The 15,000-nt window shown below is 35.0% G+C and overlaps 1 long non-coding RNA gene across 1 annotated transcript in view; it reads right to left on the bottom strand.

Moving 5' to 3' along the window:
• LOC137625785 (uncharacterized) overlaps positions 1-15,000 on the bottom strand; it is a 21,919-nt gene that overhangs the window by 2,288 nt on the left and 4,631 nt on the right. The window contains exon 2 of the long non-coding RNA XR_011040899.1: positions 2,875-3,040. This is a non-coding gene — a long non-coding RNA (uncharacterized lncRNA). The remainder of the gene's footprint in view (positions 1-2,874; positions 3,041-15,000) is intronic.

The raw sequence follows: 15,000 nt of genomic DNA, 5'->3' as shown, positions 1-15,000 counted from the left end.
CAAGTTTCATGTTCAGCGAAAAATATTCAGTTAAAAAAAATATTTAAAATTTTCTACCATAAAGAAAAACTAATTCTGTCACGTAGCGTCGTTTAGTTAATAAATGTATATTTTGATGCTTTTAGATTTACCTATATAAGTAAATTTTCATCTATTAATTCAAAAACTCGGAAATGTTTTCTGAAAGTATATTTAAGACTAAAAGGAGATTCAGGTGAAGGCCATTATTATGAAACATGAACAGATGGGTCTTCCCCTCTGTTATCAACTCCCATATTTTAGGTGCTTCGTTACTGTTTCCTTCTGACTTTGACAAATTTCGCCGTCTGCCTTTCCTTCAGCTGTTAAAACAATCTTATCCCAGTTAGCATAACTGTATCATCATAATCATTATTACTATTAGTTCAGCTACAAGCCTAGTTGGAAAAGCAGGATGCTATAAGCCCAAGGGCCCAACAGGGAAAAAAAGCCCTAAAAGGGTTCAAAGGGTCAAACAGATTTTCAGGCCATCCTTTCACCTTATCTCCTTATTTCCCTCCAATCTATTTCTTTTGAAAAGACAGACACAATAGAGATGATTTTTCTCTGAACAGCTTAATCATTTCTCTCATTCTCATTCATCATCCAAACCTGACTTCCATAAAGAGGAGTTGGCTCAACAATAGCTCTATAGATTCCATATTTTGGCTTCCAATCACAAACTAAGTCTTTTAATAATCTTTCAAACATATATATAAATGGTATAGATCTTATAAGCAATGTAAATCTAAGTGAAGAGACCACATACGATTCCGTTCTTCGCGAACCCATGTCGCAATTCGTTATTCCACCTCCGTAATGTCCACCTTACTCTGGATCATATATCGTGCTCTCAGTTTTCTTCCAATGTTAATGCTTTCACTAGTTTCAGTAGTTTTTCCCCAATTGTCCATTTTAGCAGTCCTGTAGCATCTGTAAACATTAGCCCTTCTACAATCTACTCACAGCGTACTTTTCTATCCTAAAGCTTTACTCTTAGATCAACTGACTTTTCTCTCTCACATCAACCTATAAAAAGACATCAACTGACATAGCCACATAAGTGCTGTCTCAAGTCCCCATTTCTGCCAGACCACTGATGCACCCACCTACATATAACATCATACATCATCAACAATCTCTCCATTATCTATATGCCAGTCCTGCTCCATTCATTTTATACTTCGCAAATAACAGTTTCATAACAAACACTTGATGCAAACATCCCACCCTTTTACCCCTATAAAGGTATGTCAGGGTCGAGGTCGACCCCTGGGGTGGTAAAAAAAACGGGGAAGGAGGGAAGTTAGACGAAAATCAGTCCTAAAGCAGACAATGGCATGTAGACTAGTCACCCCTTGCAGGTCGATCACTTCCATATTCGAGACAGCTGATGATTTATGGGGAAAAAACAGGTTTTGAACATGCTGTAGGGGTCGCGTACGACCCATCATACCTTTCCAGGGTTAAACTAACAGTATCGTCAGTCTTCCTCTCATAATCAAAATCTTAGGAAATGTCAAGTAGGCCTACATATTACTTTGACAGCATCCTTCACCCCATTCACCTTTGTATGAAATGAAAATAATCTCTTTCATCTATTTTTGGGAATCTTTCTATTGTCCAAGTGTACCTTACACACCTAGCTTTCATTATCACTCCTCATCCTCATAATTGCTATGGTTGTGTCTGTAACTGACACTTCCACCTACAGTAACCTAATGAAAGGGTAACTATGGCAATGTATCAGCCCTCTGCTTTCCGTTCACCACCTACCCTCACCTATTTTGCAAAGTGCAGTCTTAAATTTAGGTTGTCATTGGCCATTGCCCTCGGAAGATTAGCTTTCCTACATATCATTATCATTACAAGTTGAGCTACAACCCTAGTTGGGAAAGCAGGATGCTATAAGCCCAAAGGCTCCAACAGGGAAAATAGCCTAGTGAGGAAAGGAAATAAGAAAACAGACAGAATAGATAGCCCTAGTGTACCCGCAAGAAAGAGAACTATAACCCAAGACAGTGAATGATTATGGTACAGAAGATATGTCACTACCCATGACTAGAGATCAATATTATGTAGAAAAATGTCGTGAAGTCTTTTCATTTTCTCAAATTCCTTCACTATGGATGGTACTCACATTGTAAAATTATCGATACTGTCGGCCCATTGATCAAGTCTTTTATAAAAAGCACAACCTAAGTGTAGATACATATAAATCTGACGAGTCTAGTGACTATATCCTACAGTTCTATGTCCTAGATGAGTAACTACAGTGACCTCCCAACTCACTTTTCAGCCCACGACGATGAGGTACGAGTTATCAGGGGAAAATATGATGACAATTTGTGTGATTTATGCAAAGAGGAAGAAGACACCACCGAACGTTTATTTTTATGCCCAAAGTTAGAACAGCTAAAGAATGTAGAAATAAGTTTAGGTATGCTGAAAAATCCTGGCAGGGATCTGGCTGCATTTATAGATAGGGCAATGAATATAAAAGAAGAGTTTAAGAAGCCCAAACTGATTACCACAACAGGTTGCCAAAACTGATGATAGCAAGGTGTTATCCTATCCAATTTCAAAGCAGAAGGCAATAAAAGTAAAGATTGTGAACCTCATTATGATATTGATTTATTTAAGGCACAGATGATATAAACTTAATAACAATACTAAGAATAAGCTTAGAAGCTTTGCACCTATTTATAAAGAGATAGAGGGCCCGCAAACTTATTTTGCAGAGTGAGCAATAAGGAACCAGGAACCAGGAACCATCAGTTGATGAAGTCAAGGCCTCTTGCGGCCATTGGAGTAAATACACACATAAATCAAACAGTGAGTAGCCTCATAACTTACCCTTCCTTCCCAGTAGCACATGTGAATGTCGAAAGACACTTGATGATCATCCCAGAGCGGACTTCCCTCATCATCTTTCACCTGGATGTAGCGGACTTCTTCTCCGTTGAAGTTTGTGCAAAAATATTCCATCACAGCTGAGTGCTGACCAGAAACAGTCACGAATCTGAAAGCGGATAGAAATGAAGTAAGTTCATTGGAAAAGGGGTCTCCTTTTTATTAAACAATTCTTAAATCAAAGGGACAACACATTGACATATTTCAGAGAGAAAAAGGGTGCTCTTCCAATACGTGATCTACCATGACATATTTCAGAAAGAAATAGGGTGCTCTTCCAATACGTGATCTACCATGACATATTTCAGAAAGAAAAAGGGTGCTCTTCCAATACGTGATCTACCATGACATATTTCAGAAAGAAAAAGGGTGCTCTTCCAATACGTGATCTACCATGACATATTTCAGAAAGAAAAAGGGTGAAAAAGGGTGCTCTTCCAACGTGATCTACCATGATATATTTCAGAAAAAAAAAGGGTGCTCTTCCAATACGTGATCTACCATGACATATTTCAGAAAGAAAAAGGGTGCTCTTCCAATACGTGATCTACCATGACATATTTCAGAAAGAAAAAGGGTGAAAAAGGGTGCTCTTCCAATACGTGATCTACCATGACATATTTCAGAAAGAAAAAGGGTGCTCTTCCAATACGTGATCTACCATGACATATTTCAGAAAGAAAAAGGGTGAAAAAGGGTGCTCTTCCAATACGTGATCTACCATGACATATTTCAGAAAGAAAAAGGGTGCCCTTCCAATACGTGATCTACCATGACATATTTCAGAAAGAAAAAGGGTGCTCTTCCAATACGTGATCTACCATGACATATTTCAGAAAGAAAAAGGGTGAAAAAGGGTGCTCTTCCAATACGTGATCTACCATGACATATTTCAGAAAGAAAAAGGGTGCTCTTCCAATACGTGATCTACCATGACATATTTCAGAAAGAAAAAGGGTGAAAAATTGTGCTCTTCCAATACGTGATCTACCATGACATATTTCAGAAAGAAAAAGGGTGCTCTTCCAATACGTGATCTACCATGACATATTTCAGAAAGAAAAAGGGTGAAAAATGGTGCTCTTCCAATACGTGATCTACCATGACATATTTCAGAAAGAAAAAGGTGCTCTTCCAATACGTGATCTACCATGACATATTTCAGAAAGAAATAGGGTGAAAAATGGTGCTCTTCCAATACGTGATCTACCATGACATATTTCAGAAAGAAAAAGGGTGCTCTTCCAATACGTGATCTACCATGACATATTTCAGAAAGAAAAAGGGTGAAAAATGGTGCTCTTCCAATACGTGATCTACCATGACATATTTCAGAAAGAAAAAGGGTGCTCTTCCAATACGTGATCTACCATGACATATTTCAGAAAGAAAAAGGGTGTTCTTCCAACGTGATCTACCATGACATATTTCAGAAAGAAAAAGGGTGCTCTTCCAATACGTGATCTACCATGACATATTTCAGAAAGAAAAAGGGTGAAAAAGGGTGCTCTTCCAATACGTGATCTACCATGACATATTTCAGAAAGAAAAAGGGTGCTCTTCCAATACGTGATCTACCATGACATATTTCAGAAAGAAAAAGGGTGAAAAAGGGTGCTCTTCCAATACGTGATCTACCATGACATATTTCAGGAAGAAAAAGGGTGAAAAAGGGTGCTCTTCCAATACGTGATCTACCATGACATATTTCAGAAAGAAAAAGGGTGCTCTTCCAATACGTGATCTACCATGACATATTTCAGAAAGAAAAAGGGTGCTCTTCCAACGTGATCTACCATGACATATTTCAGAAAGAAAAATGGTGCTCTTCCAATACGTGATCTACCATGACATATTTCAGAAAGAAAAATGGTGCTCTTCCAATACGTGATCTACCATGACATATTTCAGAAAGAAAAAGGGTGCTCTTCCAATACGTGATCTACCATGACATATTTCAGAAAGAAAAAGGGTGAAAAATGGTGCTCTTCCAATACGTGATCTACCATGACATATTTCAGAAAGAAAAAGGGTGCTCTTCCAATACGTGATCTACCATGACATATTTCAGAAAGAAAAAGGGTGAAAAAGGGTGCTCTTCCAATACGTGATCTACCATGACATATTTCAGAAAGAAAAAGGGTGCTCTTCCAATACGTGATCTACCATGACATATTTCAGAAAGAAAAAGGGTGAAAAAGGGTGCTCTTCCAATACGTGATCTACCATGACATATTTCAGAAAGAAAAAGGGTGCTCTTCCAATACGTGATCTACCATGACATATTTCAGAAAGAAAAAGGGTGCTCTTCCAACGTGATCTACCATGACATATTTCAGAAAGAAAAAGGGTACTCTTCCAATACGTGATCTACCATGACATATTTCAGAAAGAAAAAGGGTGCTCTTCCAATACGTGATCTACCATGACATATTTCAGAAAGAAAAAGGGTGAAAAAGGGTGCTCTTCCAACGTGATCTACCATGACATATTTCAGAAAGAAAAATGGTGCTCTTCCAATACGTGAATACGTGATCTACCATGACATATTTCAGAAAGAAAAAGGGTGCTCTTCCAATACGTGATCTACCATGACATATTTCAGAAAGAAAAAGGGTGCTCTTCCAATACGTGATCTACCATGACATATTTCAGAAAGAAAAAGGGTGCTCTTCCAACGTGATCTACCATGACATATTTCAGAAAGAAAAAGGGTGCTCTTCCAATACGTGATCTACCATGACATATTTCAGAAAGAAAAAGGGTGCTCTTCCAATACGTGATCTACCATGACATATTTCAGAAAGAAAAAGGGTGCTCTTCCAATACGTGATCTACCATGACATATTTCAGAAAGAAAAAGGGTGCTCTTCCAATACGTGATCTACCATGACATATTTCAGAAAGAAATAGGGTGCTCTTCCAATACGTGATCTACCATGACATATTTCAGAAAGAAAAAGGGTGCTCTTCCAATACGTGATCTACCATGACATATTTCAGAAAGAAAAAGGGTGCTCTTCCAACGTGATCTACCATGACATATTTCAGAAAGAAAAAGGGTGCTCTTCCAATACGTGATCTACCATGACATATTTCAGAAAGAAAAAGGGTGAAAAAGGGTGCTCTTCCAATACGTGATCTACCATGACATATTTCAGAAAGAAAAAGGGTGCTCTTCCAATACGTGATCTACCATGACATATTTCAGAAAGAAAAAGGGTGAAAAATTGTGCTCTTCCAATACGTGATCTACCATGACATATTTCAGAAAGAAAAAGGGTGCTCTTCCAATACGTGATCTACCATGACATATTTCAGAAAGAAAAAGGGTGAAAAAGGGTGCTCTTCCAACGTGATCTACCATGACATATTTCAGAAAGAAAAAGGGTGCTCTTCCAATACGTGATCTACCATGACATATTTCAGAAAGAAAAAGGGTGAAAAATTGTGCTCTTCCAATACGTGATCTACCATGACATATTTCAGAAAGAAAAAGGGTGCTCTTCCAATACGTGATCTACCATGACATATTTCAGAAAGAAAAAGGGTGAAAAAGGGTGCTCTTCCAACGTGATCTACCATGACATATTTCAGAAAGAAAAATGGTGCTCTTCCAATACGTGAATACGTGATCTACCATGACATATTTCAGAAAGAAAAAGGGTGCTCTTCCAATACGTGATCTACCATGACATATTTCAGAAAGAAAAAGGGTGCTCTTCCAATACGTGATCTACCATGACATATTTCAGAAAGAAAAAGGGTGCTCTTCCAACGTGATCTACCATGACATATTTCAGAAAGAAAAAGGGTGCTCTTCCAATACGTGATCTACCATGACATATTTCAGAAAGAAAAAGGGTGCTCTTCCAATACGTGATCTACCATGACATATTTCAGAAAGAAAAAGGGTGCTCTTCCAACGTGATCTACCATGACATATTTCAGAAAGAAAAAGGGTGCTCTTCCAATACGTGATCTACCATGACATATTTCAGAAAGAAATAGGGTGCTCTTCCAATACGTGATCTACCAAAAGTCAACGATCTACCAATGTACGACAGTGATCTGTTATTTATGATATGTGATCCAAGAGTAGATCGTGCACAGCAAAAACCATTTGAAGATATACAAAATATTCCTTAAATAAACAGGGTAGACGAGCGCAGCTTTTCAGGCTATATGCACAGCTTGCCAGTACAGAGGAGCAGTGATGTCTTCTATTCTTTGCGGGTGAAGCAAGCCACAGTGGAGCACATATTGGCAGATCACCTATTGGAAGAGGACCAGCAATAGCTTATCCTAGAGCTGTTTCAATAACTAGGAAGGCAGCTTTTGATTCAAATCTGTCGATGGACGACAAGTTCATCACACAGTGGGATGAGAGGGGAGGCGAGTCTCAATGCTAAGCAGGGTCTTTGTAACTAAGAGTTTAAAGAAGACTCCACATGGAAGCAATGCTGATGATACAGGAAAGGATGGTTGGAAGTGATGAAAAGGCAGAAATTTTGTGTTCATTTGCCAGAAAGTAAAAGGATAGTTTCATGGGAAGTCGGTACATTCCGGAAGAAGAAGAAGAAGAAGAAGAAGAAGAAGAAGAAGAAGATGAAGAAGAAGAAGAAGATGAAGAAGAAGAAGAAGAAGCCGAGATAGACAGAATATTAGGGTAAATGGAGTGTACGAGAGAGTGGAAGGGAAGATGAAAAATGCAGGATAATGTTCAATGGAACATTGTAAAGTTAGACACAGGTATTCTTGGCACACCACGTTATGAGTAAGTGCACCCTTTCACACCCTTACTGCAGGGCAAGTACTTAAGTAGATAGTGTAGGAAGAAATGGTAGAGAAATGGTGGGCGGAACTAATTAAAAGAACTCACCATACAGTAAGGGTGTGCCAGGAATTTTTGTATCCAACTGTACGTATTATCAGAAATGTACGAGAGAGAGAGAGAGAGAGAGAGAGAGAGAGAGAGAGAGAGAGAGAGAGAGTAGTAGCAGTAGTTGAGCATTTTCTTGATTTAGAAGTAAAGACGAATCATCCTATTAGCAGACCCAGAAATCCAGACGTCACGTGATCAGAAGAGGACCAGGGAGAGCCAGACAATGGTTGCGGATGACTCAGCATATAGACCTATACTATAGGCACAAACTATAGACAGGAAAATGAATGAACCAGGACAGTAATTGATGCGTAGACAGTATGTGAATCCCGTCAACAGAGGAACTAGAGTCTAGACAGAAGGAAACCAACTAGACTAGACAGAACGAAGATCAAGTCACAGATTTTATAAAGAAACTCTGCGGGGTTTACACGCTCAATTTCAAGATTGGATTTAAGACCATGGCGTCCAGAAAAAAAAGTCTACGGGATTTACACTCCCAAATTATTTTTTTTTTCTTTAAAACTTAGGAAATCTTAGTGATAATATTTTGATGCTGATATTTGATTTTGTTAATAAATGATATGTCAAATATAAATTTATGTCTAATTTTATTGCATGATATCTTATCAATAAGCATGGGGACAGATCTCTGGTGAAAATAAAGAAAGTATCACACACACATACACACACACACACACACACACACACACACACACACACACACACACACACATATATATATATATATATATATATATATATATATATATATATATATATATATATATATATATATATATATATATATACATATAAATATATATATATATATATATATATATATATATATATATATATATATATATATATATATATATATATATATATATGTGTGTGTGTGTGTGTGTGTGTGTGTGTGTGTGTGTTTGTGCATGTGTGCATAATGTTATTATAAATAATGTGAGCATAATCTATTAGAAGCTTTTCAAGTTTATCAGCCCATCACCAGAAAACCACAAAATAAAAATAAAAATGTTAGAAAATTGTCTTTAATAAAAATCAAACTTTAAATAATCTACACTGAACAAAATTAAGAATATAAAATATATTGAAATAGTTTTACCGTAAGGAACATCATTCAACTTTATAAAAACCACATTAGAAAATGTTCCAGGAAGACTATAGGTCTAAAGACGAAGCCATGAAATTATTCTCGATTTTAGAATGATATCGAAAGTCATTTTGGTTTCTCTTCTGACTGGAATTTCCTGGAAAGTATACCACTTGGCGTGGAACAAAAAAAGTTCCAGGAAAACACACAAGGAGGTCATTTGAACCCTAGTCTCATAAGGCCATTTCGCACCCACTCTATCTACCGGGTCAAATCATCACATATATTCTTAAGTATTTCAAATATTATATAGCATATTCAGTTTCAATATCCAAATTCAAGTACAAAAAAAAACTTTATTTTCCTCTTGAAAGTCTTAGTAATATCTTCAGTCTTTTCTATGTCTAATGAGAGCTTATTGTATAGTCTTAGGGCCGCATATTTGAAAGCTCTACAGTAGGTCTAGAACCTCCAGTACAGTAGACATATGTCTTGGTTCTAATAATTTAAAACCATCTCTAGCAATTTTCTTAGATGTTTTGGTGTTATTATATATATTTTAAACCAAATTAATATAAGAGTGATCCTTTCTCTAGGTGGGACACCTTATATCAGTCTTTCTCCTCTGTTTATTGTATAATTTCTAACGTTGCACTTTTGGTAAATTGTAATAGATGGAGTTACAGTAGTCAATCCTTACATAACACATTTTATCACAAGTTTCTTTAATAAAAATTATGTTTCTAAGGTAGTAGATTGGCCAGGGCATCAGCCTCCCGTTGAGATATTACCCCTAGAGAGTTATTGGGTCCTTTGACTGGCCAGGCAGTACCACATTGGATCCTTCTTTCTGGTTACGGCCCATTTTAGCATTGTCTACACATACACCGAATACTGTGGCCTATTCTGTCCTCATACACATGACAACACTGAGGTTACTAAACAATTCTACTCTCAAGGGGTTAACTACTGCACTGTATTTGTTCAGTGGTTACTTTCCTCTGAAGGGTAAGGGTAGAAGAGACTCTTTAGCTATGGTAAGCAGCTCTTCTGGGAGAAGGCTACTCCAAAATCTAAAGCATTGTTCTCTAGTCTTGGGTAGTGCTATAGCCTCTGTACCATGGTCTTTCACTGTCTTGGGGTAGAGTTCTCTTGCTTGAGGGTACACTAGAGCACGCTATTCTATCTTATTTATCTTCCTCTTTTTTTTAAGTTTTTATAGTTTATATATGAAAGATTAATTTTAATGTTACTATTCTTAAAATATTTGATTTTCATTGTGTATTACTTCTCTTGTATTTTATTTATTTCCTTTCCTCCCTGGGGTATGTTTCCGTGTTGGAGCCCTTGGGCTTATAGCACCTTGACTTTCCAACTACACTTTTAGAAAAAAAAAAAAAAAAAAAAAAAAACACCGTAATTTTAATCGGAAATTACCAGTGAAAATACACTGTTCTCAACCGTATTTCAGTAAAATACAGGCGACTGTAATTTTACCCTTGTTTTTAATTAATTTTTACGTCAATATGTGAGTTTTTAAAACGGTAAAAATCCTGGAATAAATGTCAGATATATACCGTTTTTTAATGCAATTTTTTTAACAGTGTAGACTTAGTAGGTGACACAAACTCATTTACACATCGTGAATAAATACAAGTTTTTTATTTCTTTTATTTTTCTTTTAATCCATTTCATATTATTAAACCATCCTTGTACAATGCACCTGCAGTGTTGACGTAAAAACCGAAGTTTCGTTGTAGGAAAAACCGCTTTTGGAAAGGGACTGGGGTCTTCCCCGACCCGTTTCAGGATTTTTTTTTTTCCTACTTCGCTCATCCAACCGTCCTTCCTCGAGGCTATGGATGACATCCGGTGGCTTGCACGGCGGAGTGCGCAATTGGATGACTTTGCTATGTATAAATATGTAAGCCACTTGGATATACTAATTTGATTATAATTGATAGTACCATTTATTGTGAGGTTTTATTTTAGATATAACTTTGCGTGAAAAACCTTAAGAGAAAAATATAACAAATAAAATTAAAATGGAAATGGACAGGACATGTGATGAGAATGAAAAATAACAGATAGACATTAATAATAACAGAATGAGTCCCTAGAGATTGTAAAAGAAGCAGGGGAAGGAAGAGAAAACGGTGGATCGATGAACTAAGAAAGTTTGCGGTATAAACTGGAATAGAAAGACCATAACAGACGCAAGTGGATGGACATGTCTGAGGCCTTTGTCCTGCATTGGAATATTAACGGCATGTACATAAGTAAATTAAAATCTCAGTATCATACAGGTGAAAATAATGTTTTTTAATGTATTATATGTATTCTTTTAGTTTATTCTGTACTTTTCTTAGGCCTATGCTGTTCCAACCTTAGTCAAACAACAACACAATAATAATAATAATAATAATAATAATAATAATAATAATAATAATAATAATAATAATAATAATAATAATAATAATACTTTCAATTTATTTAGTATCTTTTCCTTTTGTATTTATTTGATTTTGTTAATTTCTTAAACCATAAACTTCCGAATATTTTACCTTTATTTTCTGTAAAATTAAATTACTAAAATCTTCATTTTAAAGACTATTTTTATCAGCAATCAGTAAAAAATTTAAATTTTCCTCCTGGTGTAAACATAGATATGTACTAGACCTATAGACCTATCCCGGTTCCCGTCAAACATAGGCCTACTGCCATGTGTAGTTTCCACCGGTATTCCCCGGTTTATATCCTCGGTCTTTGAACCTAAATTATCCACCCGGTATTCCCAAGAATCTATCCTCTTTGGAAGAGTTGAAATACCATTGGCTGACTTCGTTTTATAACAAAAAATCTGTCAAACCTGTTTGCCATGAGCCAGCATTATTCATCAACTTCTCTATGATATAAAGGTTTTTTTTTTTTTTTTTTTTCGCCAACAGCAAGCCGTTGCTGCCCAAAATGGAAAACCCGAGAGCTTGTTGCTCGAGGTATTGGCTTCCCAACTGGACAAGAAGCAGCGAGCACGAACTGCGAGCATGACTTCGGATGTAACCAAACAAGATGGCTGGATGTTGGCGAAAACCTCGAGCAAGAAATGGCTAGTTTAATTCCACCATAGGCTCAACATCATACAATATTCTAAAAGTTTTATTCCACGTGTGGCCAGATTGTGGAACTTCTGAAGTACAAATTTGCTGGGAATTATTTACTTTTTAACAATCTAGGAGAAGGAACTCCAAAATCAAAACCATTGTTCTCTAGTCTTGGGTAGTGGCATAGCTTCTGTACCATGGTCTTCCACTGTCTTGGGTTAGACTTCTCTTGCTTGAGGGTACATTCTGGTACACTATTTTATCTTATGTCTCTTTCTCTTTTTTTTTTTCTTAGTTTATATATGGGAGACCTATTTCAATGTTACTGTTCTTAAAATATTCTATCTAAATTATTCAGTACCTTTGCTGTTTCTTTATTTCCTTGTTTCCTTTCCTTACTGGACTATTTTTCCCTCTTGAAGCCCTTGGGCTTATAGCATCTAGCTTTTCCAACTAGAATTATAGTTTAGCTAATAATAATAATAATAATAATAATAATAATAATAATAGATTTTTATAAAAGATTTTCACTAGACTACACATACTGAGGTCTAGGCCTTGTTGTTGAACAAGTGTAGCCTATTGTACAAGTGTTACAGCATTTCAAATGTGTACAACATAGTACTAAACCGGTTTACACTTATTTCTTTATTTATTTCCTTTCCTCACTGGGCTATTTTTTTCCCAGAGCAGTTAGAAAGCATTGAACAATGTTTACAATGTAATTTCTGGTGTCATTATATCAGGATAGCTACTGTAATATATATATATATATATATATATATATATATATATATATATATATATATATATATATATATATATATATATATATATATATATATATATATATATATATATATATATATAAAGAGAGAGAGAGAGAGAGAGAGAGAGAGAGAGAGAGAGAGAGAGAGAGAGAGAGAGAGAGAGAGAGAGAGAGAGAGACTATTAGTCAGACTATTATTTAGTGTGGAACTTCTATTACTAAAACAATAGATATTTTGTATATACAGTGACGTTTCAGCTGTAATTTTTATTATTTTTCATAGATGATAATTTTCATGATTGTAATCAAAATAATTTTATAAATTTAATCATATTTTTTTCATATATTTAATAATAATAATAATAATAATAATAATAATAATAATAATAATAATAATAATAATAATAATAATAATAATAATAATAATAATAATATTCATTTTGATAGTCATAATAATTTTAATAACTTTGATAATAATAGTTTTAATATTTCTCATAATTTAAATAATAATATAGAAAGACGATAAATTTGGATTACAAATTAATTTACTTCCGGGTACACTGTTTTGCGGACAGCTGATGATGCTGTAGGCCTATTTAGGATAACCTATAGGTAGGCCTATTGGATACGTCCCTGCCTGTCGTTCTGCTAGACTGGGGTTCGAGACAAACTTAAGCTTGATAGTTTCTTGTAGTGTCTGCAACCTTGCCATCTGTTCTATGGTTCTATGGTGGCCTACTGGTCTAGCTGCTGAGTCATCAGTAGCCATTTGCTGGCTCTCCCTGTTCCTAGCTTGGGTGGAGAGGGGGCTTGGGCAATTGTGCTCAGCATATATATATATATATATATATATATATATATATATATATATATATATATATATATATATATATATATATATATATATATATATATGTATTATATATACATATATATATATATATATATATATATATATATATATATATATATATATATATATATATATATACAGTATATATATATATATATATATATATATATATATATATATATATATATATATATATATATATATATATATATATATATATGTATTATATATATATACAGTATATATATATATATATATATATATATATATATATATATATATATATACAGTATATATATATATATATATATATATATATATATATATATATATATATATATATATATATATATATATATATATATATATATATATGTGTGTGTGTGTGTGTGTGTGTGTGTGTGTGTGTGTATAGTCAATCTCTAGGGCATTGTCTTACCATTCTAGAAATGTTTATTACAAACGAATTCTTTATGATTTAGGCCTGAGAGAAGCAACATAGGCCTACTCAATCTACAGGTAGTTATAGCCTACCACAGAATTCACTTGGTGTAACAACAAGAGCTTCAAACTCGTGACTCAAAGCACAGTCTAATAAACCAATTGTCTGTTTAATGTCTGTTTATTGCAAGCACGCAACTGCAAGCAAACGGTCTAGAACCTCTTAGAGTATATCACAACGTCACCATTTCATGGAAAACTGAGTTTATGATAGGCTATAACTCGAAGTGTGTGACGTCACAATCTCAACTGGTGCTTGGAAGCTTCTAGAAAACGAGTTTCAAGCGAAATTGTAACCGTTAATTTTCAGAATTTCAAATTCTTTTTTTTTTAAAACAGTGGTACATCTAAGATCTCATAAGAATATGGCATATATATATATATATATATATATATATATATATATATATATATATATATATATATATATATATATATATATTCAAATAAGCCATATATATTTTTAATATATTAATGTCTGGATTCTCTTAACGACCTCGGGATCAGAGCCCCAGGCGAAATCACACAAAGACAAGAGCTTGGCTCCGGCCAGAAATCGAACCCTGGTCGGCAAGCTTGTATAGACAGTGACTAAGCCACTTGGCCACGAAGCCAAGTGGCCAAGTGGCTTAGTCACTGTCTATACAAGCTTGCCGACCAGGGTTCGATTCCCGGCCGGAGCCAAGCTCTTGTCTTTGTGTGATTTCGCCTGGGGCTCTGATCCCGAGGTCGTTAAGAGAATCCAGACATTAATGTATCAAAAATATATATGGCTTATTTGAATATGAAAAACACGTAAAAATGTGCAAAATTTATCACACACACACACACACACACACACACATA

The sequence above is a fragment of the Palaemon carinicauda genome, chromosome 32 (genome assembly GCF_036898095.1).
Source record: "Palaemon carinicauda isolate YSFRI2023 chromosome 32, ASM3689809v2, whole genome shotgun sequence".
NCBI lineage: Eukaryota > Metazoa > Arthropoda > Malacostraca > Decapoda > Palaemonidae > Palaemon > Palaemon carinicauda.
The sequence above is the reverse complement of the archived record's forward strand: the minus strand, read 5'-3'. Positions and strand labels throughout refer to the sequence as shown.